A 24,193-nucleotide genomic window follows, 5' to 3' on the forward strand; every position below is an offset into this window, starting at 1 on the left:
CTCTAGTGATTTAGTACCTATTTAAAAGTAGCAGCACACTGTGATAATAGTATTTATTGCATTATTGAAGACGAGTAAACTGGAGCTGGGGAGATGGCTCAGCACTTAAGAATATGTGTTGCTCTTGCAAAGGACCCAGGTTCAGTTCTCGGCACCCAAATGGCCGACCCCAGTCACCTGTAACTCTGTTCCAGAGGACCGGATGCCTGCACTGATCTGCACCCTGGCGCACATGCATGCACCCACGTGCACACACATGTACATAAAATAGTTTTTTTTTTTGATTAAGAAGAAAATGAGGAAATTTTGCACACTCTATAAAACGTTCTTCGCACTGTGGTGGGACTGAGGAAGGAAGTGGAGCATGATTAAAACACTGTCGGTGCCTCTGTACAAATGGGGGGGGTGGGCAAACAATCAACGTTCTGGATGCTGCTTCTCTCAGGACATTCCTCGGATGTGGGCACGGTGGCACATCTTGCTGGATTGGCAGGCTTCTTTGCATTTCTTCTGCAGAACTCTGGTGTCTGGAAGCCTCCCAAGACGAGAGGACTTAAGCAATAGTGCTTGTCTAACATACAGAGGTCGGCATACATGATAGTTTTGGTTAAGGTTTTATCTTAAGTCTGATGTGGTGGCATACCTCTTCAATCCCAGAGGGATTGTCTGTGAGTTCCAAGCTAGATGCTATCTCTATAAAAAAAAAGTTTTAGAAACTGTCTGTGGTTCTGGGAAAGGTCTGAGACACGCTAAGCCAAGCTAAACTTGTCAGATGCATGGAATCTCTTCTTTGGGCAGCGTGGTCTGAGGCCTACCTAGCAGAGGTAGGGAGATGGCCTCAAATATTTTCCCAAATCAGGGCAGAAAGCTGGGAAAAGTCAAGAAGTGACTGGTTCATTTGATCTGGACTTCTCATTGGTGAAAATAAAATATTCAAACAAAACTAAAAGCCACGTTATAAAGACTGCCTACAGAGAAAGACTCCTTTTTTTTCTGAGAGATTCATCTCAGAAAAGAGTACTAAGTCACAGCAAACCACGTTGACTCAGAGCCAGAGTGCACGTGACCTTTGAGTTGAATATAACCGACGCCCATAGAGATGAGTGGTACACTTAATGAACCATCTCATAATTTCACTTACAAAAGGAAATTCCTCATGCAAAGAGAAATTAAGTCAACTGACCCCCACATTTCATAGTTAACTTCATAAGATTAGAAGTTTAACCTTTGCTTCATCTCTGGACCTTGGTGGAAAAATAGACTCTTCAAGCCAGTGGTTCTCAACCTGTGGGTCTCCACCCCATAAGGGTCAAACAACCCTTTCACAAGGGTCACCTAGAACCACTGGAAAGCACGGATGTTTGCATTACTATTCATAACAGTAGCAAAATTACAGCTAGGAAGTAGCAACAAAGGTGATTTTATGGTTGGGGGTCACCATGACATGTGCAGCTGTATCTTAAGGGTGCCAGCTTGGGAGGTTGGGAACCACTGCTTCAAGCAACTTAACTTTAAAATATATAATGTCATCTACGTGGGTATCGTTAAGTCACATCTGTCTTTCCATATGTCCCTGCTCATATCCTTAATAAATCCAACTTTGCTTTATCATGATTCAACATGAACTTCCTTTCTACCGTGTACATCAAGATTCCCAAACACGGGTGGGGTGGGGTCCCCTAAGTGGGGACCTCCGAAGGTTCCTGCTGGCACTAACATGGAGAACTAAGAGGGACAGTGAGTCATGTTCATGACTTCCACAAGCAAACGCTGGGCTCATCAGTGGCCTCAACCCCATTCACTTGGTAGACAACACTTTCTTTTCTAGTTGTGTTCTTTGTCACAGCACGAAGTGAATGAGTGAAGAGGTTGGGAATGATATCAAGAGTTATCATGGTGACTTCCCAGACGGGTAACTAACTGTCTGATGGTCAGGGGATTTTTTTCCACCCACTAGCCCATGATTCAGTAGGCTAAAGCTTGCCTGGTGAATAATGGTTAATGAGGGGAATCCTCCCAGGAGCTATCTCTGTTCTCTTTATATAATTTCCATTGTTCATTAGTGAGCAAACCTGAGAAGATTTCAGTTTTCTTAAGGATTGTAGCAAGTGCAGTGACAGTTTAATTTTAAATTTGAGTCATGGGACACATGCAACTTACTCTTTCTACCACGTGGTGAGGGTAGTTACTGTGTGAGTGACCTCCATCTGTCTCTTAGCTTCTCCCTCCTCTGTTCTCTCAACCTAACCATATCTCCTCACAGAGCTGAAGGTAGCAGGACCTGGCGTTCCTGTTCCTCTCTTAAGATGTACCACCCTCCACCAGCCACCATATGGTCCTCCAGGTTCATCCAGTCAGGCTCTGGCTGCCTGTCACTAGGGATCTGTTCCTGGTGCTGCTTAGCTGCTAAGAGAAAGGAGCGCTGGTCCTTTTGACAGGGGAAGGAAGTTGTCTCTACTTCAACTCCACATCAACCTCTTTGAAATGAACTTTCTATGCAAGAAAGCAAACACCACTTATCTCTAGAAACATATCTTTATTTTTTTCATCAAGCGACCTTGTTTGTTCTGTATGGGAACCACAGATTTTACAGTCTTGATGGTCACTACATCGTATGAAGTAATCACCTTAGTCTAGTTATCCAACAGGATTTTTGTTTCTTCTTTCCCCATGTGGACTCTTCAAACAACGGGTATTTGCTTTCCATTATTATTAGTAGCAGTATTAGTATTATTAGTAGTATTATCATCATCATCATCAGTATTATTATCATTATCATTATTTTTAGTAGTTTAATTGCCCTGTGGTCAGAGTAGGGAGGCAGGTCAGCTACATTGAGGTACATGGAGCTCTGAGAGATTTTATCTATAGACAAGCTGCCTATTTCTGATGTGCCATAGGGAATGATTTTATTATCAAAGAATTTGTAAGAAAAACTGGCACCTTAGTGAAGGTTGCAAAATAAGCCCTTGACAAAAGTGAAATAGAAAACCAGAAGAGTGTCGATAAAGGAATGCTGAAGGTAAAACTTGGGAGCCACTGGCTTACCATGAGCCAAACTGTGAAGGTGAGGGCCAGAGAAGGAGTCGGGACACAAGATGGGAGAGGGATGTACGTGAGCTAATTCTGGTATGAGTCTGGAAGGTGCGGGTGGACAAAATCCATCACTCAGAAGTTAAATTTTATAATTAAGGCAGACGAGGAGAATGGGTGTGCTGATCTTATAGTTTCATCCCTGGAGGCCAAGGCAGTAAGATTGTGAATTAAGAGGCCAGCCTAGGCTACATGGCAAGACCTCGTCCCTCACCACCACCCACCCCCAACACACATAGAAAATCAAGAGATAAAGGAAAGGCAGAGGGGAGGCAGAAATCAGTAGTCTTAGATGCTTATGGAACCATACCAGGAATGTTGACGAGAATGTTATTAGCTTATTGAAAAGAAGTGAGAAAAACTGGCCCCAATCCTGCCTCCCACAGTTCTCTTCCAAGACCATTTGGTTCTCTGCCAAGTTCTGGGTCATAAAAAGAGCCCAAGGCGCTCTGCACGGAGGAGAAACTGCAGCTGCAAGGAAGGGAGAAATCAGGACAGGATCAATAAGGTAAGACTGAGATCAAAACCATGGGGAATTTGTAGTAGGTTTTGCAAAGGAAAGCCTTAGGACCTACAGAGCGCCCGCTCCCTTCTTATTTCTGAGAAATAAATTACCAGGCTGGTTTGTGATCACTGCTAACAGAAGTAAAGTGGATGGAAAAATCGTTGCTACTAACTCACATTGCTAATTGCTTCCCTTTGGGTGATCTTTAAAATTATTAATAAACTGCATGATGTAGACAGTGTTAGTCTTTGAATCCCCACTGCCACGAAATTTTACAAAGCAAGAAGGTAATCCAGCTTCCTCCTTTGTGCTCAGCAGCTGTCTGCAAGTGGCTGTGAGTAAAAGGAAGGTTACAGGAAAATTGAGAACAGAGCGTTTGTGGGTAAAAATAAGGAATCAACAATCTAAATGGATAAACATTAAAACACTCACCATTTGTGACGTTATTCACTCCAGAGACTTTCTTCTGAAGACTGCTAGTCCTTTATGCTCCTGGCAATTTTTTTTTCCTTATACTTTCCTCTGCTTTACCTCTCTGTACATCCGTGGTTCTCAGCCTTCCTACTGCTGCGACCCTTATCGTGTTCTGGTGACCCCTCAACCATAAAATTATTTCACTGCTACTTCAGAACTGCAATGCTGCTACTGTTACAATATCGTGATGTAAATATCTGATATGCAGGTTATCTGACATGCGACCCTGTGAAAGGGGTCTCAACCCACCGATTGAGAACCACTGCTCTAACTGCACGTATGTCGTTCAGATATTACAGAGCACAGCATGAAATACCCTATACTGTGCTCTCGCAGGAGCCGGAGGCCGCATGTGGCTGTCTTCCCAATCTACACTTGTTTCCCACTTGCGTCTGCTTCCTCAAGTCACTTGACTGGCTACTGTGGTCCACCACTGTGTCCAGCATCCTGGAAAACTGTTTTTCACTTTTGTCTTTCACATCTTTGATGGTTCTCTTCCTATTTCCTCCTGGATGACACACAGCTCTGTGTTTCAAACGTCTCAGCATCCTCTGATCTCTCAGAGTTAGGGGCCCCTGAGCCTTGTCACACAGGAAGAGTCCCCTTAAACAGTTAAGCATACCGTGTAGCTTGTACTATTGCCCTCTTGGCTCAAGTTTCACATTGTCTCCATTCTTCTCTGAGAGGATCTGGATCTCCCGTAAAAGCGTGAGCAGTCACTTCTGATGGCCTCTGGCACCTAAATGCTATTTCATTGGATCATTCCTAACAGTATGCTTCCCATTAACAGAAAAAAATAATTCCATGGAGAGCTTAAACTATCAGGAGAGATCGTGTTGGAAGTAGATAAAAAGGTGACAGATTAGGATGGTTAACTCCGGAGTCTGCCGAGGGTCACAAGAAAAGAGCTTTGTGGGCAGGAATATCAGGGGTATTTCTGGGAATGGGAGTATCAATTGTTAAAAAGTTATACTCCATCCAGAAATTAAATCATTGGAAGGAAATGCCACAAAGAAACAGTGCAGGGAGAAAATAGATAAGTGCCTGGGAATATTTATGCTTAAGAAATCTGATAATATGCTTTTCATTTTGTGTTTTACAACATGAGTCTGACTTTGCCAAAATCAATGCATCTTTTATGTAACAGTTGGCACTTTTGCAAACACTGAACATACAAGGTTGGGGGGACAGAATTCCCCCTTTGAGCATCAATTTGCAGAAGGGACAGCTAGATACTGCACAATCAAATATGAACTACTCAAACAGTAGAAAGGAACCGTAATTCTGTGGGGCAATGTAAAATGACGATCGGGTCAAAGGCTTTGGGGTCACGGTAGGATCTCTCATTCCTCCATTTTCTTACCATTTCTCTGGTGTCAATGTCTGGGTGCAAAAGGAACATTTTTGTTTGTTTTACGGTGCTGTGACACAAACCCAAGACTTGGACACACTGGGTAAGCATGCTACCACTGAACTGTCTGTCCAGCCTGTGACAGCACTTCTAAGGGAGCAATCCCTACAGGCAGGCAGACCTCAGGATGAGAGGAGACCAAAGAATGTGGGAAGTTGGGGGAACTTTCCCCTTGCTGATGCTGCCTCCTGGAAATACTGCTTTTGCCACTGGTAGGTTATACCCCTGAGAATTTTTTTCCTTTAGGGGAAACACATGACTTAGTGCAATAGGAAAAAAAAAAACCCACGGGTTTTAGTGGCAGCTTCAAATCCATTTATCTAGCTATCATTTATCAGCTATGTGAATCTGGATTTTATCCAACATTCCTGAGGCTTATTTTTGCCCCCTCTTGTGTGAAATGTGACACAAAACAAAACTATCAAATAAACAAACATCACCAAAACCCTACTCAAGAGAAGGTCTGTGACTGGTTCTACAAGTTGGAAGTGACTTTCGGAGGCTATAGGTCAGATTCCATTTCTGTCTACTGAACATTAGATAATCTTCCAGTTATTCTGTTTTTGCAACCTTGGTGACACAAATGTTACTGTCTCGATTTGGGATGCCAAGAAAGTGAGATTCAGGAAGGTTGTACCTATCATAATGAATTGTAAAGTTGATAAATTTCAGGTCAGGGATTAAAATCCTAAGTGTCATTAAGAAACAACAACAAAAGACAAAGAAGTAAAAAAGCTTCTAACCATTGTCATTAATGTCTTAAAGCCTCTCTGGGAAGAAGAATTTTTGATTCAAAATTCCCGTCACTTTCAAAGGTAAAATATTAGTGAGAAAACACTATAGTCTAAACATTCACCTCTTTGGCCAGGGCTGAGCCCACTGTTACTCTAGTGAGAGGTTCCCACCAGCTACTGCCTGTTCTCTATTTCTTTTATGATTGCTGTTGCTATGAACGAGAGGGATCCACCCACAAACTTGGCTAGGTGTTTTACAATTTATATCCAATTCCCTTCCATGTTGAACACCTCATAAATCAAATGATTTTTTAAAAATAAAATTCCTTAGAGTTCCTCTGAGAATGCAGTAAAAAAAAAATCATCAGAAGAATGTTTTGCTCGTTAATCCCACAGAGTCCTAATAGGGACTCAACATTCTGGGGAGGACTTTAATCGAACTTTCATTGCTATGTATGGCTATTCTGCTTGTCTTAACCACCGTTAGCTTGCTGGCTTGTGAATGACAGATACTTAAGAAATAATACTTAGTCATGTTTTCCTTAGCTCACTTCTTTGTGTGCATGTGTTCGTGTGCACCTGTGTGTGTGCCTGTGCATGCGTGTGGGTGTGTTCGCATGTAAGTCACAGGACAACTCTGTAGAGTCTTTTCTCTCCTTCCACCTTTATTGTGGGTTCTGAGGATTGAACTGGGCTCCTTGGATTTGCATAGTAAGTGGTTTAACTAGCTGAGCTTTCTTGACAGCTCCCTACCCCTTCCCCCATTTAAAGAAAGTTTGGGGGTTTTGAGACAAGGTCTCATACTGTAACCCAGGCTAGCTGGGAACCCTTCAGGCTAGCCTTGAACTCACAACAATCCTCCACCTGCAGGCTCTCAAATGCTGGTATTACAGGCTTGAGCTACCGCACATGGTTCTTCTCCCCCTACCCTCACCCCAACCCCCATATCTCACAGCCAAACAGGAGCTTCCTCAACCCTGAATGTGTTACTTTGGGTTTTCCCTCCCTGGGTGGTATCTTCTGTTATCCTCTGTGCATCTATTGTATACGACCCGTCCAGATTCACACCAATCATGTTCAAAAATATTTTGTAGACAGATGGGGTGGAGCCCTGGAGAGGCAGAGGCAGGCAGATCTCTGTGTGTCCTTCCCAGGTCTGTATATAAAGCAAGTTCCAGGCCAGTCACGACTCTCCACAGTGAAAGCCTGCCTGCCTTAAAACAAAAGCAAGTCCACGCTTCATCAGATCTCTACGTAACTTCTTATGTACTTGGTGAACTGAAATGCCAATGTGTGACAACAACAACAACAACAAAATACATAATCCCTGAATGGAGCTATAGATTATTTTTATTGAAGAAGGCACATTTTTTTCCTTCTCTGACCTAAGAGTATGTTTTGTGAATACAAACGTAGCTATCGTTATCTAGAAGACATTTAATATAATAAACTGGGTGCTTTAATTTTTTTGTATTCTTTTCTTATATATTACATCCCAACCACAGTTTCCCTTCCATCCCTTCCTCTCAGTCTTTCTCCCATCCGCACCTATCCTTTCCTCCGGACCCATTCCCTCTCCTCATCCCCTCAGAGAACGACAGGCTTCCCACAGACATCAATCGAACATCATATAAAAAGCCATAATAAGACTAGGCACATACCATTACATCGAGGCTGGGCAAAGGCAACCCAATAGGAAGAAAGGGGTCCCACAAGTATGCAAAAGAGTCAGGGACAGTCCCTGCACCCACTGTTACGATTTCCACAGGAATGTGGTCAAGCGACTCAGCCATAACAGGCATGCAGAGGACCTGGGTCAGAGCCCTGCAGGTTCCCTGATCTCTGCAAGTTAAACTGGGTGTTCTTAACTGCAAGGAATAAAAAGAGCTGAAGAGAGTGTCGTGCCTCCGATGTGACATCAAGCTTGTGATCTGGACATTTGGCTATTATCTCTTTCATTATATCAAGTGGAAGGCGCCTCCTTGGTCCTTGGTATCAGACCCAAGAGAGCAGACTCAGACACAGAAGTATTAAAGCTATTAGAGTTCTGATACGACAGCGGGGAATCTCTTTGGTGTGATCTTTGAGAAGAGGGGTACTTAACAGTCCTTTCCATTCAGTAGTTTCGAATCAAACCTAGTTCTCACAGTCACTAGGTCAGGAAGACTCAGCCTGCTATCAGCCCCATTTAAAGTGCGGAGGCAGGGATCCAGCGGATGGCCGCTGCCGCATATTAAGTCTGCCCCAGAATGTCTGTGCATCTTCAGACCTCTGAAGAGTACTTCTGTTAACGTGTGATGCATAATCACTAGACCGTGGAGCAATCCAAAGTGTGGATTGATGCTTGGTTCACTTAGCTCCATGGCTAGGAACTCTCATTAGCTATGCATGAAAAACCCCTATGCCTTCAACTTTCAAACGTGTCATTGTCAGTTAATATTCAGTGCACGGCGCTGTTATTAGTCTTACGGATGAGGAGACCAGCGTTCAACAGTCTTTGTAACTTAATGTTTTTACTTTAGCCCAATTTCTGGTAGCCAAAACAGAGACCACTAGGAATCCTATGCAAAAAACAATAAAAACAGGAAGTGATGGGGGATGGGTAGCTGGAGACGCCACCAGCCTTACACAATTACATCGCTGAAGCCTGGCAGCGAAATGCCAGCACTGAGCTCTGGATTTTGGCCTTTGGCTGTGCCAGCTGGCTTGGGAACGTGTCATTGTGAAACGTGGAGCTTTTAACTGCCTGCTCTTCAACGTGAGCGTTTCTGTTGCCCTCCAATGTGGACATCGAAAACACACGAGAAACCCCATGAGAGCTGCACTGGGAGCGACTGTAGTCCTTGTACAAGGGAGAGCCTTGCTGTGCCATATGGATGGATTTAAATTAACTTTCTAAGATAGGTGACACGAAATAATATCTTAATTGGAAAATATTTTGTAGTTGCTTTGTCTTCTGAATGCCACTGTGGACTTAGAGTTTTATTATTGTTTTGGCTAGGTCATTTTAGTTAGCAATTCTTTTGAGTCAAATTGCCACAAATGACAAGTTGGTCTGCTTAATTTTTAAGTGCCTGATGTTGTAGTTTTCGCTGGTCCAGACTTTGTATCCTGCCTCGTGCTTTTCCTTCAGCATTATCTTTTTAACACACAACTTTGTTATTCGTCCGAGTAGCAGAAGCTTTTTACTTCACATAGCTCGTTAGAACTCCCCTAAATAAACGTACCTCTACTTATCTGTGACGGCTCGAATGGACGTGCGTGCTGCTCCCTGCTTAGAGTGTATGACCAGCTCCGAGCATTCTCTAGCTGCCTTCTGGTGAACGCATCTGTGCCTTGGTATTGAGTCCCTACTTTCCAGGCAAACTTGTGAGACAAAGATGTCATTTGTTGAGCTTTAGTGGGAAATGCCACATTGTTTCTGATAGAGGTTGTAGCAATCCACACTTCCACCAGTGATGCATGAAAATTCCAGATCTACACCAAACTTGTCAATGCTTCTGGAATTTTCTCTCTCTCCCATCTTAGACATTCTGATACCTTGCCTGGAAACATGTTCTGCCAGTCTGATGAAATGTCATTTATTTGAGTTTTTTTTTTCTCCCCACTCCAGACTTGCATTAAACATATTTTAGGGGAAAAAAAGGTCATCCCTATAATTAGCAGGCACTCCTCCCCTACGTCCTAGTTGCAAAGCAACGTTAATATGGGAAGGAAACGTTAGTAAAACAAGCAAATTCTCACATTGCACTTGTGTTTCAGTGGGAAAAACAGTGGATCAGAAGTACTTTTGAAACATTCTGCTGCTGGCTGGGGTATCATAGGCTTTTAATCACAGCACTTGGGAGGTGGAGTCAGACAGGTGAAAGCCAACCTGGGCTACATAGTAAGATTCTGTCATAATCCTTAGCTCAAATGCTCTACCGCAGTAGCTTTTGTTTATGTTTGTTTTTAAAGGGTTAATTTCACAGGGTTGGGGGGTTGAGCACCAAGAACAATGAAGTTTTAGACTTTTGAAGGTAGTTACATTAAGAAAATTTACTTAGGCTTTTGTTAAGCTATTACTAATTAATTATAATCTACCCCACTAATTTTCTCAGTTATAACACTGTTGAAGTAGTAGACAATTTATGTAATAAATGATGTGCTTTGTTTAATTTATCACATTTCATAAACCACATCACACAGAAGTTCTGTATGTGACACCTAAGCACCTCAGGCTGACTGAGATTGTGTACAGCTAGCCAACCCTCTGCCTCACACCCCACCAAGGACAATTCTTACCTCTGGATGGGGGTCAGAGGCCTGAGAATAGCGAGCTTGGGCCCTGGGTTGGAGGGATGTTCCGTGTTCTGGGATGAACTTGCAAGGACCTGGGTTGGGTTCCCTGCACCCACATGACAACTCACAACGGACTCTAACTTCAGTCCCAGGCAATCTGATGCCCTTTCCTGGCTACTGCAGGCATACATGGATGGACATAAGTCACAGGCACTTTGCCCACGCAGTGCACACAAAACCCTCATACACATAAAATGATAAATAAATCTTCCTTAAAGGTTCAGGCAAAGCAAACTTTTGAAACTTGTTTTCAGTTAACCAGCAAGCACTCTACTCTAAACAGTAGGTGACCTCCTTTCTGTGAAACAAACACACACACATTTACATAAGAATTACAAACAGATCACTTTTATTTTGAGATAATGTTTTGTTCTGTGACCCAGATTGGCCTGGAACTCACTGTGTAACCCAGGCCAGCCTTGAACTTGTGGCAGTCCTCTTGCCTCAGCCTCCTGAGGACTAAGGTTACAGGTGTGAACTAACCTGCTTGGCTTGAAAACATAGATGTGTGTGTGTGTGTGTGTGTGTGTGTGTGTGTAGTGTATGTATGTATGTATGTTTGTGTGTGTATGTGTATGTGTTGTATGTGTGTATGTGTGTGAATGTGTGTATATGTATATGTATGTGTGTATGTGTGTGTATGTATGCATGTGTATGTATGCGTGTGTATGTATGTGTGTGTTTGTATGTGTATGTATATGTATGTGTGTAATGTGTGTGTGTGTTTGTATGTGTGTGTGTATGTGTATGTCTGTGTATGTTTATGTGTATATGTGTGTATGTGTGTGTGGTGTGTGTATGTGTGTGTGTTGTATGTGTGTGTTTGTATGTGTATGTGTTTACGTGTGTGCACGTGTGTGTATGTATGCGTGTGTATGTATGTGTGTGCTTTTATGTGTATGTATATGTATGTGTGTAATGTGTGTGTATGTGTATGTATGTGTGTGTGCATGTGTTTATAATTAAATGGAGTTGGCACATTTCCATGACTGTAATCTTGCTATTGTATCTATTGCTTTGAGCTTCCCTCTTTGGGTCTTAAATGTTAAAGTCTAGAACCTTCTTTCCTCATTTCTAAAAACACATGCTTCACTCTTTCAGAAGCTCCCCTTGTTAGTCCTTGATGGTTTTAAGGTTGCCTTTAAACGCAGTCCACAGGTGCATAGGGTCTACTCTAGGAGCTTCTTGGAGTATCCCGTGTGCCAAGAATGGAGTTGGGGGTACTGGCTCTGAATATAAACCTGTCGTGTGTGTGTGTGTGTGTGTGTGTGTGTGTGTGAAAACAAACTTCCTTTCAGTGTTTTGTGTATCTGAGCAACTCCTCCAGCTCAAGCGAGCCTGCTCCTTTACAGGGGTCGTAATTTAAAGAGACGGTGTGCTTTCCTTTGAGGCTGAACCCACGAATCCAGAGCACCGCAGTCTGGAAAAGCCTCGTGCTTCCCTTAAAAATAAACAGCGAACCAGGTGACGAAAGCCAGGGCTTTGCCAGCAACATTACCCTGGCTATGCTCCGGATTTGTGCACACTGCGGAAACCATCTGAAGTTTTGGGATCTAGGTACTGTTTCCAGGCTCATACTAGCCTTCGAGTTTTCATCCTCACTTAAGCAATCTATTTTGATTGAATCGCTGCCAGCTGCAGTCCCCCTCAGACCTGGCAGAATATCCCCGTGGTAAATTAGGCAAGAACCAGAAATAATTTATCATGCATGCATATAATATTTTGTCTTCACGAATGAGCAGAGCGATACATTTTGAGGTCACCATTCCTTATTCTTGCAAACTGTTTTCCTTTGTGGGTCTTTGGTATAAACATTTTAGACAGCAAGCCACACCGGCTCTAAAGGGAGCTGAAGGAAAACAGGTTGGATTTCTGGTAAGCTGACTGATTCAAAAGCCTGGCTATGGTCTGGCACCTTTTTCCCTTGAATATTCCTGAGCTTTGTATACACGGAGCTTTCTCCTACCTGTCCTCTGCTGCCTTCCACACAACGTAGTGGCTGTGACTCAGCCTTGAGCACATGCCTACAACCTGCCTCTTTCGCCCTCCTACGTTTTCCAAACTATAAGGAAACAAATAAGACTCCATCCCGTCCCATCATGCAACAGAGCAAGCAGATGAGCCGAGTCTTCCCAGAGAAAGGCTCACGGTAGTCAGTCACTCAATCCCACACACAAGACAAGAATGGCCAAAACAAACCCCTCCCTGACGGATATCCAGTAATTTTCCTCACATTTCCTTTCTTCTCTGCTGTTGTTTAGCATGTTAAAGAAACACCAGGAGAATGGGAGCATGATATCCACAATAACTGTCCTGTGAGCTGAAACCCCAGAGTCCTGCTCCCCGGCCCAGCAGACTCCAGCTCACCACGTCATATGCCTTACCAGTAAAGTAAGGTGTTTGGGGCCATCCCTGCAGTCTCAGGAGGACTTCCTAGATGCCCGAGGTACTTCATTGACTATCTGGTGTTAGCTTTAAGATCCTGGGGCTAATGTAAAACATAACCATCCACCCAGAAGCCTACTCTAAACTTTGGTTTTGTTCGAGCCCACAGCTTTTCTCTCTTTGGGAACTGACATTATAATCTCTCTCTCTCTCTCTCTCTCTCTCTCTCTCTCTCTTTCTCTCTCTTTACATGTTCATCAGTTTCACGAGTAATACCTCAAGATGCAGAGTGCTTCCTTCCACCTTCGCTCCTGCTTGAGACACTTTGGTGTCTTTGGATCTGAGAACTGACCTCTTTAGAAAGTTCTGAAAGGTTCTCAGCCATCATACATATCTTCAATATTGCTTCCTCAAATACACAGCACACTGTCTCCATCTACCCTCCAAATTTCCTACCCTCTCTCTCTCACGTGTCCACGTCTTCATGTCTGTGGATTGTATCTGAAGGAAGGCTTTCACACACTTCCCAGGCCATGGACTTGATCCACCCGTGTCAAATCTGATGCTTAGCTGCTATACTCGGTGTTCGTCTTAATACTTGTTTTAAAAGTTTCATATTTCATACTTTTCATTTCTTTGCTCGATAAACAGATTAAAAACTAGTTGTGTTGGGCTGGAGAGATGGCTCAGCGGTTAAGAGCACCCGATTACTCTTCCAGAGGTCCTGAGTTCAATTCCCAGCAACCACATGGTGGCTTACAACCATCTGTAAAGAGATCCGATGCCCTCTTCTGGTGTATCTGAAGGCAGCTACAGTGTACTTATATATAATAAATAAATAAATCTTTTAAAAAAAAAACTAGTTGTGTCACACACCTTTGCAGATCGTTCCAATGAATGAAGCCTTGGTGGTCGGTCTCTGCTTCTTTTCTCTGTCAGCTCCTGCCACCATCCTCAGAACTCATATTTACTTTGTCAAATTGGACTATAAACTATTCATTTGCCCCAAAGCCTCTCGTGAGGAATAGCTGGTGGTTTTCCGCCTGGCTACCATCTCTAAGATCTGTGTTTGCTGTTCTCATTGTTTTTAGGGCACTACTATGTTAAAACTGCTTTATGTGTCATTATCTGGGTCAGAATTTTGGAAGCACAGAGGCACCATGATGTCAGCACACACACTTGTCAGAGGACAAGTAACTCTCAAAGGGGCATGGTTGAGGCTGGCTTCCTAGCTGTTCCTTTTGTGTTTCTGGTTTATCTGTTTCAGTCCTTCCTGTGTTCTGTTTGCAGCTCCTTGGGAACTCAATTTCCAGTTAGAATCACCACCTTGGGCATGTCCTGGGCCTTATCCCCTAACTTTGGCACTTGGTATAACTTCTATCTTTTTTTCTGGGACATAAAAGACAGTTTTAGACGGAAACAGAGCTTGCCTACAGTGTTCTGGACACTACAGCCCAGACTAGCCTCAAATCAGAGATCCTCTGCTCCGTCTCCCAAGTACTGGGATCACTGGTGTGTACCACTACACGCAGCCTTTGATTCTTTTAAAAGGTTTTATTTTTATTTCATGTGTATTAATATTTTATTTGCACGTACATGTATATGTACCATATACATTCCTGGTGCTTCTGGGTGCCAGGAGAGTGTTGGGTACCCAGGAACTCAAGTTACTGGAAGTTGTAGGCCAACATGTGGGTGCTGGGAACTGGCCTAGGTCTTCTCCAAAGGCAGTGTGTGCTCTTAACTGCTGAGCCATCTCTCAGGCCTGACCATTCCTTTTAATATTTTAGTTTCAGCATTCTTGTCAGGAAGGTTTCCATGGTAACTAATCCACCATTATGCTGGAAATAATTTTTGTCTAACTGAATTTATAATGACCAAATGTGACTTTAAACTTAGAAACCATGCATTTATTAATACACTAACGATTTTGCCTTTTGTTTATGCACTGGTAACAAAATGTATACTTTTTTTTTTTAAAGAAAATTGTTCTTTGACTTGAAATGCTCTGAGAGTTCCCTTTTCTAACCACAGCACATTCTACAGAGATCACATCCCATGATACCCTAAGTCTTGAGTATGACCCTCACTCACAGGGCCAAATGATCCAGATCAAGGCAAACTTCTAGTTTTGTTTTCTTAGCAGAGCAAACCTTTGCCAACTAGGAAATTGTAATCTCAGAATGGCAAAGGAAGTTTGCTGGGATGTGAGGGTAGCAATAGAGATGAAATGTAACAGGATCAGGACTCTCCACCCATTCCTTAAAGTGTTTGCTTGGGCTTTTAGCCACTGTACCTTGGTGAATTACTTACATATCTGTGCTCTATTTTCTTTTCATCTGTGTAGGACAGAACATAGTATCCACCCTGGCAAGATTGCTGCGATGACCCAGTTAACTATGTAAAGTACAGTACTTGGTACTCAATACTTATTCAAGTGTGAATATATATATATATTATATAGTAATATATATCATATATGTAACTATGTAAAAACACTTAATCTAGTACATACTTGTCACATAGTGCTTATTCAAGTGTTAAATATATTTAATATATTTTTACTATATTTATTAATATATTAATATGTAATATGTTATTATAATGTATAATGTTGTCCCCGCCAGCGGGGACCCAGTTATTCAGGGTCCCGAAGGGGCGCTACCCTTGGGCCTAAATGGGGGGCAAGACAAGAAGGAGACCAAGCAAAAGTTCTGTTGTCAAGGTCTCGTTTATTGAGAGAAATGTACAGCATTTAAAGCTCTGAGGCAGGAATAGAAGCTGGAACTGAAGCTTAGGGGTTGGGGAAGTGCCCAAGGATATAAGGTGAATCACTACACTGCACGATATCCTCCTATAACAAAGAGGCAACAGTCTTCCGGGGACATGTTCTTTGAAAAGGTCGAACCCTTCTCAGGAATCTGCTCAGGGACATCCGGTGTTTTGCTCAGGCTGAAACATCCTGTCATTGCTCCCAGGGTCTTCCTGGGAGAGGCTTTAGTTCAACAATCTCATGTCTGTATGGCAGTCATTTCAAGGTTGAACCTCTGTGGCCATGCAGCCCAGAGTCACGTAGCCACCTTGAGCTATGCAGTCACAAAGCGGCCAGGCCCAAATCCAATACGGCTCCCTACATAATGTAATTTTTAAAAGATATGTTCCTGGTTGGGAATGGACATAAAGAGAAAAATGAATGAAACAAACACTTTATTCCTATTGGATATTTCATATTAATTTTGAATTTTTATTATAGTCATTTATGTATTTACTTATTAAGTTTTACTTAAAACCTAGTCTAAGGTAGGAGAAAAAACTTGTTTTGCCCTTCAGAGTTAAACTAAAAGCAAAGCTCTGTTTGTTGAGTGCACCATTCATGCCGTTACACACACCTTTTCTCTAGCACTAACAGCTTTCTGAATGCAGAAAAACAAAAGAAAACAAAGCGAACACCGCTGTGCAGGAGGTAACAGTGGCTGGAAGGGGAGCAGGATGGCATCCTAGGGGTGGGCAAGGGGCAGGCTCAGGTGTAGGTACCAAAGGGGACTCTGGGAGACAGGAAGCACCGCACCCATCCACTCGCCTCGCTTTTAAACCTGATAGAACAGTGTAAGGCCCAAGAAGTGGGGGGGTTGGGAGTTCGGGGGTCCTGAGCCTAAGCTGTCAGGATCAGGAAGCCAGTCTATCTTTTTTGAAATCACTACAGACTTAGTGCACACACATCGGGGACATCCAAAACACATAAAGTTATAGAATGGGTTTCAAGAGGAAGCCAGGAAATAAAGGGATGCCCTGAACTGAACATTTGAATGGGTAACCTACGATTGTAGAGCATGAGCCGGCCAGCTACTTTACTTCAGGAAGAATTGCCACCCAGGAACATGAAGTCTGATTCCCATTAGGCTAAGATACATAAAATTATCACTCTGCAAGCCAAAAATAGCGGAGTGGTGCCAGTTTGGTACCGCTCAACCCAGAGTTCCACCGGCTCTGCTCTGTAGACCTTAGAGATAGCCGTGGTGTCTCACACATCTTCCGTGGCTGATGCCTACTTTACCTAGTTCATGGAGATTTTGCAAGCACTGATCCAAACTACAGAATGTGTACTAATTACCTGTTATCAATAGTACCTGGAAAGTGACGCTGATACCACCACAGCCCTTACTCCCGAAGGGTTCGCAGGTCAACAAAAGGGACACGGAAACAGAGTTGGCAGTGATAAGCAATGCGAGCGACTTAGCTGTGGGGTATTAGGAAGGTAAACATCCGGCATCACTGGCAAGAACCGGTGAGCAAAGATGTGCAGCTGTGGAAGCCGGTGGGCACGGATGAAAGACAGCTGTGCCCTATGACCTAAAGCTACAGCGTGAGGAGGCGGAGGGAAAGGATAGAGGCCAAGGGGGAGCCAAGGACGCAGCAGCAGTGGGTAGCAGAGGGTCACAGGTAATAAAAGCTGGGGCCATAAAGACAGCTCGTGCTTAAAAGCACGTGGCGCGCTTCCAGAAGACCCCAGTTTGTTTTCCAGGATCTGTGTAAGGGAGCTCCCTCCTGGTCTCCTAGGGCAAACACAGGGCTCTCTCTCTCTCTCTCTCTCTCTCTCTCTCTCTCTCTCTCTCTCTCTCTCTCTCTCTCTCTCTCTCTCTGTGTGTGTGTGTGTGTAAATAAATATAATAATTTAAAAAATACTAAGTGCCTCTTTTCAGAAATCTTTCCAGGAATAACAGCATCCTCTCCTCTTCTCACCCTCTTCTCGCTTCTCCTCGCGGGTGATTGTCTGGACTCATTGATTTGTCACGTTTCTCCAGGGAGCACTTCCTTTCCCTCCCCAGGAGAGGGAAATTTCACAGCAGTGGGAGGAAGGAAAGAGAAAGTAACTCAGCTCTGCTCAAGCGGAGGAGGTAGCTTTCACTGCTGCTTTCCCTTCCTGTGTATCTTTTATTCCGACTTCCGCCAGAAAAGGAAGTGAAACCACCCAAGAGGTGCCCAAGAAGGCAGAGGGTTGGTGTAAGAGACCCACTGTGCGTCAGCGCTGTCCTGTGATGAAGTCACACTGTGTTAGAAAGCTTCCTCTTCTATCAGCTAAGACCAGGTGATGGTTTCAACGGGACATGACCTACAATCGCTAGAGAAAAAGAGACTAACCAATTGGGGCAGGCGTGTGCAGCGGGCCACACTGTATGGATGGCTTTGGGGATTGTCTTGGTTGGGTTAGTGGATGTGGAGGGATCTAGTCCACTGTGAGTGGCCGATTCCCTGGTTGGGAGAGGGGGAAGGTCCTGACCACTATAGAGATGGAGAGAAATGGAACTGAACACAAAAGGCCAGCATGTAAGCATTCGTTTTCTTCCCTTGGCTGCGATGCGATGTGAATACTGTTTAAAGTTCCTGCCTTGACTTCTCCCATAGGACTGTATAACCTGAAATTGGGAGCGTAAGAAAAAGCCATCCGTTTCCCAAGTTGTTTTTTGTTGGTGTGTTTTTATCACAGCTGTAGAAATAAAACTAGGGCAGATCATTTGGGGACACTGCTTCTTTCTGTGAACTAGCAATATGTCCTTGCGATCCCATCACAGACTCATGAATCTTCCCATGTTAGACCATAAAGGCTTGACAAAATAGTAAACTATGACTTGAGGCCCTGGAATTCAGCATCACCCCATTCTATCAACGTCTCCCATGCCTCCAGGGACAGAGCTTGTTATCAGATCTGGCTTCACTTACAATTATTAGTATAGCCTTTGCCAAGCTATCCCTCTGGCAAGAGGTGAGCTACTGTTTACTCACCCCTAAAAGGAAGACAATCATATCCAAACAGCTAATGAAAAAGCCCGTGGCTCACTTATGATGGATGGCCAAAGCAGTGCAGAAGCAGTCACCGCCACTCTCCTCACTGAAGAGTCTGTCCTAAGGGTTAGAGATGGCTCAGCAGTTAAGAGTGCATACTGTTCTTGGGCCTGGATTTAGTTGCCAGAACCCACATGTGGCAACTCACAACCACTGGTAAATCCAGTTCCAGGGATCTGAGATCCTCTTCTGGCCTGTGTAGGCACACACCCACACATGCATGGTGTGCATAAACTCACACAGACATATAAGTACATATACATTTTTTAAAGCAATAAGTATATTTTTGTAGAGTCTGATTTATTGTAAACTCCTTGCTCACCCTTCTTGACCTTCAGATGTCTCTTGTGCGGCAGCCATAGATTTTGTGTTGTTGTTTGTTTGTTTTTAAAAGGCCGGGACACAAAGCTCAGTTGGTAGAGTTTTTGCTTAGCACGAGTCCTGGGTTCAATCCCCAGCATCCCAGAAACTAGGTGTGATGGAAGCCTGTGCTTCTAGCACTTGTGAGATCAAGTCAAGAGGGTCAGAAGACCCAGACTGAGTCACTAAAGTGGTACAGTGGGTAAAGGCGCTTCCTGCTACATCTGCTAACTTAAGTTTGATGCTTGGGACCCAGGTAGTACAAGAGAGCAGCGGGCCTTGCAAGTTGTCCTATTATCCATTATTCATGGCACATGAGTAACAAATGAATGTAATTTTAAAAAGTCCTCTACTCTGTGACTTGTATCAATGTCTGGGATATGTAAATTTCTGTCTAGAAGAGGAGGAGGAGGAAAGGAAAGAATGGAGAGAGGGAAGAAAGGGATGAAAGAAGGAGGGAGAGGGAGGGAGGTAAGAAAGAGAAATGAAAAAAAAAGTCAAATCACATATTGCTTAAAACTTTTCTTTGGCTCCTTCTGTCTTTTAAGTTGAGACCAAGCTGCTTCCTTTGGCTTCTTGAGCCCAGCCAAACATGCCTCCTGCTCTCTGCCATCTCTAACCCCACCACTATGTTCCTGAGAACCTACTATGGTTCAGCCAGACTCCCCCTGTTCTTTAAGCAGATTGAGCCTGTCTTGACTTGACCCCTTAACCAGGAGTGTTCTTTGCCCAGAAGGTGTTTCTTTCTGCCCCACCCTGACCTCCCTTGCACCTTGTGGATGGACCTTTGACGTAAGTTGGGACTGCACTTCCTCAGCACCTGCTCTGCTCCAGGTTCCTGAGTCCGTGCTCAGGAAGATTGTATTTGCCAGAATATTACTCAACAGCTTCCTCCCGATGTGGAGTAAACTTCGGAAGGCAGAACTTTGACTGATTCACCACTGCAGCCCCAGCACCTAGCCTAGCAACAAACTGTTTGGCTTATTATTGGCATCATCATTAGACAGCCCTCTGTGCACAGACCCAAGCCTATCACTGCTATGACCTCAAGAGACCTCAGTGAAGTTAGGTTTCCTTGAAATGAATTCCAAACCATTTAATTACTTTCTTTAGGGTCAGAGGTTGAATTTCCTCTTTTCGATATTATCCAACTTTTCCAAGTTGAGTATACATGTCTAGTAAAAGTTTTCTAAAGGACCTTGCATTTTAATGGGATTGGTTACAGGAAATCAATCTGCTTCACCACATTTTCAAAGCAAGATTCTCACTAAGAAAAGTCAGCAGCCAAACCAACATTCTGATGACCTATCAACAGCTTTGGTCAGTGAAGGGAATTGCCTGACACGTAAGAGGGCAGGAGTGTCTAAAGGACTTGCTGGTTGACCAGAGGTAGATAATACACCCAACTGAAAAGAAAATCTTCACATGCTGTCCCATGGGCTCATGCTGATGGTACACAGTCCCTGACCTAAAATGGCAATGCAGTATTTGTTTAACGTAACTTCCTACAGCCAAAGAGGCCACCACACACATTTGTACTTTGGAAATGATTACAGCTCACACTTTTTTTTTTGTTTGAGACTCAGAACTATGGGGTTTCTCATGCTGACACTCAAGGGCTTTGCGAAGTGTGTGACTGGCCCACATTCAACCTCATACACTTTGTACTGTTCCTACAAACATGACCCCAGCTCTTTTCTCACTGTGTCTGGAGTGTTTTAATTGGCCATCAAACTGGTCTTCTTTACTCTCTTTTTCTTGGGATGGCCCTTTACAGAGTCAGAAGACTATGCTCACAAAGCACATTGAATGTTTCTCAATATTTTAAAAGCTTCCTGCTATCAGCCAGGCATGGTGGTACACACTTTGGTCTCAGCACATTGGAGCCAGAAGTAGATGAATCCCTGTGAGTTCAAGACCAACCTTGTCTACATGGAGAATTCCAGGCCAGCCAGGGGCTACATAGTGAGACCCTTGCTTCAAAAAAAATAAATAAATTTTAGAAGTTTCTCACTATTAGAGGCCTTTACTCACAGCCCTTTGCACACTGCTCCCAACATAACGCATCAAAACTTTACGTAGTCTAAACTGGACTGCAAACATAATTCGAACAAGCAGTTGAAAACAACATACATATATACATATACATACATGCATGTGTACATATATACATACATACATTTTGAGGATGGTCTCAAAATCACAAAGATATATTGTCTTCTGCTTCCAGGGAGATGGGATTAAAGGAGTGTATCACCACACCTCACCACAACTTACATTTCTGTGCTCATAGTAATCATGAATCAATCAAAAAATCCAAGTATAAAATATTAAAAAGTAAAATTTAGAAAATAGCTGTAGGCAAATCTTCTTTCAGTCATAGATGTGAACGATATCCTAAAGCAAGGCACAAAACTCACAATTCTTAAATGCAAATACCATTTCCATATGATATTTAGAAATTAGATATTTCCACACGAAATTTATCAATTAAGATTTCATTTAAAAGCCCAAGCACCAAGGCACAACGTTTCAATAAGCATTGCTGACGGAGGTGACTTTCTTAACTGTATCTCATTATTGTGATAAAATACTTGGTAGAAGCCACTCAAGAAGAAAAGGTTCATTCCAGCTCACAGGTCAGGTAGTACAGCCCATCACAGTTGAGAATGCATGGCAGCAGGAATACTGATATAGCTGTTCACACGGTAGCCTCACCCAGCAAGCAGAAAGCTGTGAAAGCCAGTGTTCGGCCCATTCTCCCCTTTGAATTCAGTCCAAGACCCACAACACACGGAATAGTGTCCTCAAAATATTCCTGTTTTTCAGAAAGATAAGTGTGTCAAAGGTGACAACAACTATGGCAGCCTCAGGCCGTGGGGGTGGGAAACGGGAGAGGGAGAAAATTCATCTAGACTGTCAGCCAACTACAAACCAACACACACCTTCGGAGGTTGCATGGAAATAGCTATTAAGTCATGAAGTGCATGCACCTCTTGATCCAGTGGCAAATTCCACTACTGTAAAACTGGTGTTACCAATGAACTTTGACATTTTCTAAGAATCGTGCACATGCGCCACCCTCCTTCGGCTGGACTACTGACGTGAACAGAGGAAAAAAAAAAAAAAAAAAACACTAGAAAGAGCCAAGTGTTAAGCAAGAAGGGACTGATAAAAATAAATTTATAGGATGGAAAGCAGAAAACACTCGGGATACAGTGTTAATTTTAGAGAATGGAAACGGGGGCTCATGAAACATTTGTAGTATCATTCTACTTTCTACTTAGAAATAGATACATGTGTGAGATTTCAGCATGGAAGGAAGAAAAAAAGTGATAGCATAGATACTTCCTAGACATTTACCTACTTTCTAAGGGCACTCATCTATCCTTTCAGAAAAATCAGAAAAATATTTGCCTGCAAAAAACAAAACAAAACAAAACAAAACCAAAAAAAAAAAACCAAACAAAAAAAACCCAAAAAACAACAAAACGACTCTTCTACAGAAGAGATGGTCTGTTCTGTTTTCTTAGATATTCTATATTCCAGAAAAGGCATCACTGGGCGTCCGTTTTAAAGATTACATCTATAAGACAGTAATTAAGTATAACTCTGAAAGGACTGCTCTGTTGGGAATGTGTCTGGAGGAGAAGGCTACACACACCCACACATTCCATTCAGATTGCTTCATTTGCATAACTTCATTCATTCATCAGCTACTGTAACCAGTGCTGCTTAATAGGAGCTACTACAGTATAAATAGAACTGCAGCCTGACTGCATTAGCACAAGGGCTCACTGCAGGAAAGTACATCCTTTAAGACCAGCTATCTCCCATCACTATTAAGGTGAGTGCCGTGCCGATCTGCAAGAATGTTTGCTCTCTGTTATTGAGGGGAAACAAACACAGCATCTATAGGCTCTCAAATAATTCAGATAGCAAGAGAGGAAAAGACTTGTTACTGGATAAAAGGGTTGGTTTTTCAGAATGGGATTTGAAAAGAGTTCTGGATTATACTTTGAGTTTTGCAATTCTAATACATTCTAGGTCGATGAGTTTGTCCTTAAACTCGCATTCCTTAGTTTCTTATCTTGTAGAACCATGCAAGCTAATGGTCCTTTAGGGCAGAGTTCTTCTACATGTGTTTGCGCAAGCTTGCCCATGGGAGGAAGGAAGGGAAGAGAAGATTATGAGATCAAATAATTACTGAAAATAGAGAAAAACAAAGGCAGGCACGGCTCCTCAGTGAGGACCGACTGGTATCAATACTATGCTATGTACGAACTCCAAGTCTCCAAGAAGGTAGACTATTGACTTCAACACACGGATTTAAATAATTTAATTTAAATAGTTAAAGGCAATTTTGATGACTGGTGCAGGCAGGTTATTATTTAAACTGTTTCCTGCCCAACTCAAAATCTGACCTTTATATGGGTACCTAATTCCAATATCCCCCACAGAATGGTTAAAAATTAATTACTCTGTAAAAGTTACAACCCTGCTTTGAAGGAAATAATTTATTCTGAGCCAGTGATGGTCATGGCTTTGTAGCATGGATTCAAGTCATCTTAAAGGATACATTCCCGAGCAAAAGCCAATCATACGCCAGTACGTTCAACGTTAACAGTCAACAAAGGGAAGCACAGAGAAAGGAGGAAATCTCTTTTGTCGGTTTTGTATGCCTCTAGCGTCTTAGCTTTGGGCTAAGCATGAACAGCACTTTCTGAGAGCATCAAATCAGATACCATTATTAAAAGAAGTGGCCGTTTACACAAAATGTCCGAGGCAGCCGGAGATGATTTTGGCTCTTGATCATAGACCTTTTCATAATGGCAATATTTTACTCCGTGATGGAGAAGAGTATGTAGGATATTTAACCCAGACGCAGGTCCTTCAGGGAACTCTGCCTTATGTCAACATCTTCAGAAATTTATTATTACTCTTTCAAAGAAGCTGGCCTTTTGCTTTGAGTATAACACGGGCTGAATGTTTAAAGCGAACTACCAAGTTCTGATCTACCCCTGGCCCCTTCCTCGCAGCTGTTAACGG

The 24,193-nt window shown here is 43.0% G+C and overlaps 1 protein-coding gene across 9 annotated transcripts in view; it reads left to right on the forward strand.

Annotated features, from left to right (window-relative positions):
• The first annotated feature begins 3,548 nt into the window (after nt 1–3,548).
• Nucleotides 3,549–24,193, forward strand: part of Il33 (interleukin 33) — a 34,337-nt gene continuing 13,692 nt past the window's right edge. For 3 of the 9 annotated variants that reach the window (XR_015632499.1, XM_087575176.1, XM_087575181.1), the window contains exons 1-2: nt 3,549–3,601; nt 12,820–13,004. The gene's annotated coding sequence lies outside the window, so the exon portion shown is untranslated. Of the gene's footprint in view, nt 3,602–11,908; nt 12,116–12,819; nt 13,005–22,927; nt 22,992–24,193 lie in introns of those variants that run through there. The other 6 variants (XM_087575179.1, NM_001014166.2, XM_087575183.1 and 3 more) reach the window with 5 other exon arrangements.

This window comes from Rattus norvegicus, chromosome 1 (assembly GCF_021556685.1).
Source record: "Rattus norvegicus strain SHRSP/BbbUtx chromosome 1, alternate assembly SHRSP_T2T, whole genome shotgun sequence".
In the NCBI taxonomy this organism is placed as follows: Eukaryota; Metazoa; Chordata; class Mammalia; order Rodentia; family Muridae; genus Rattus; species Rattus norvegicus.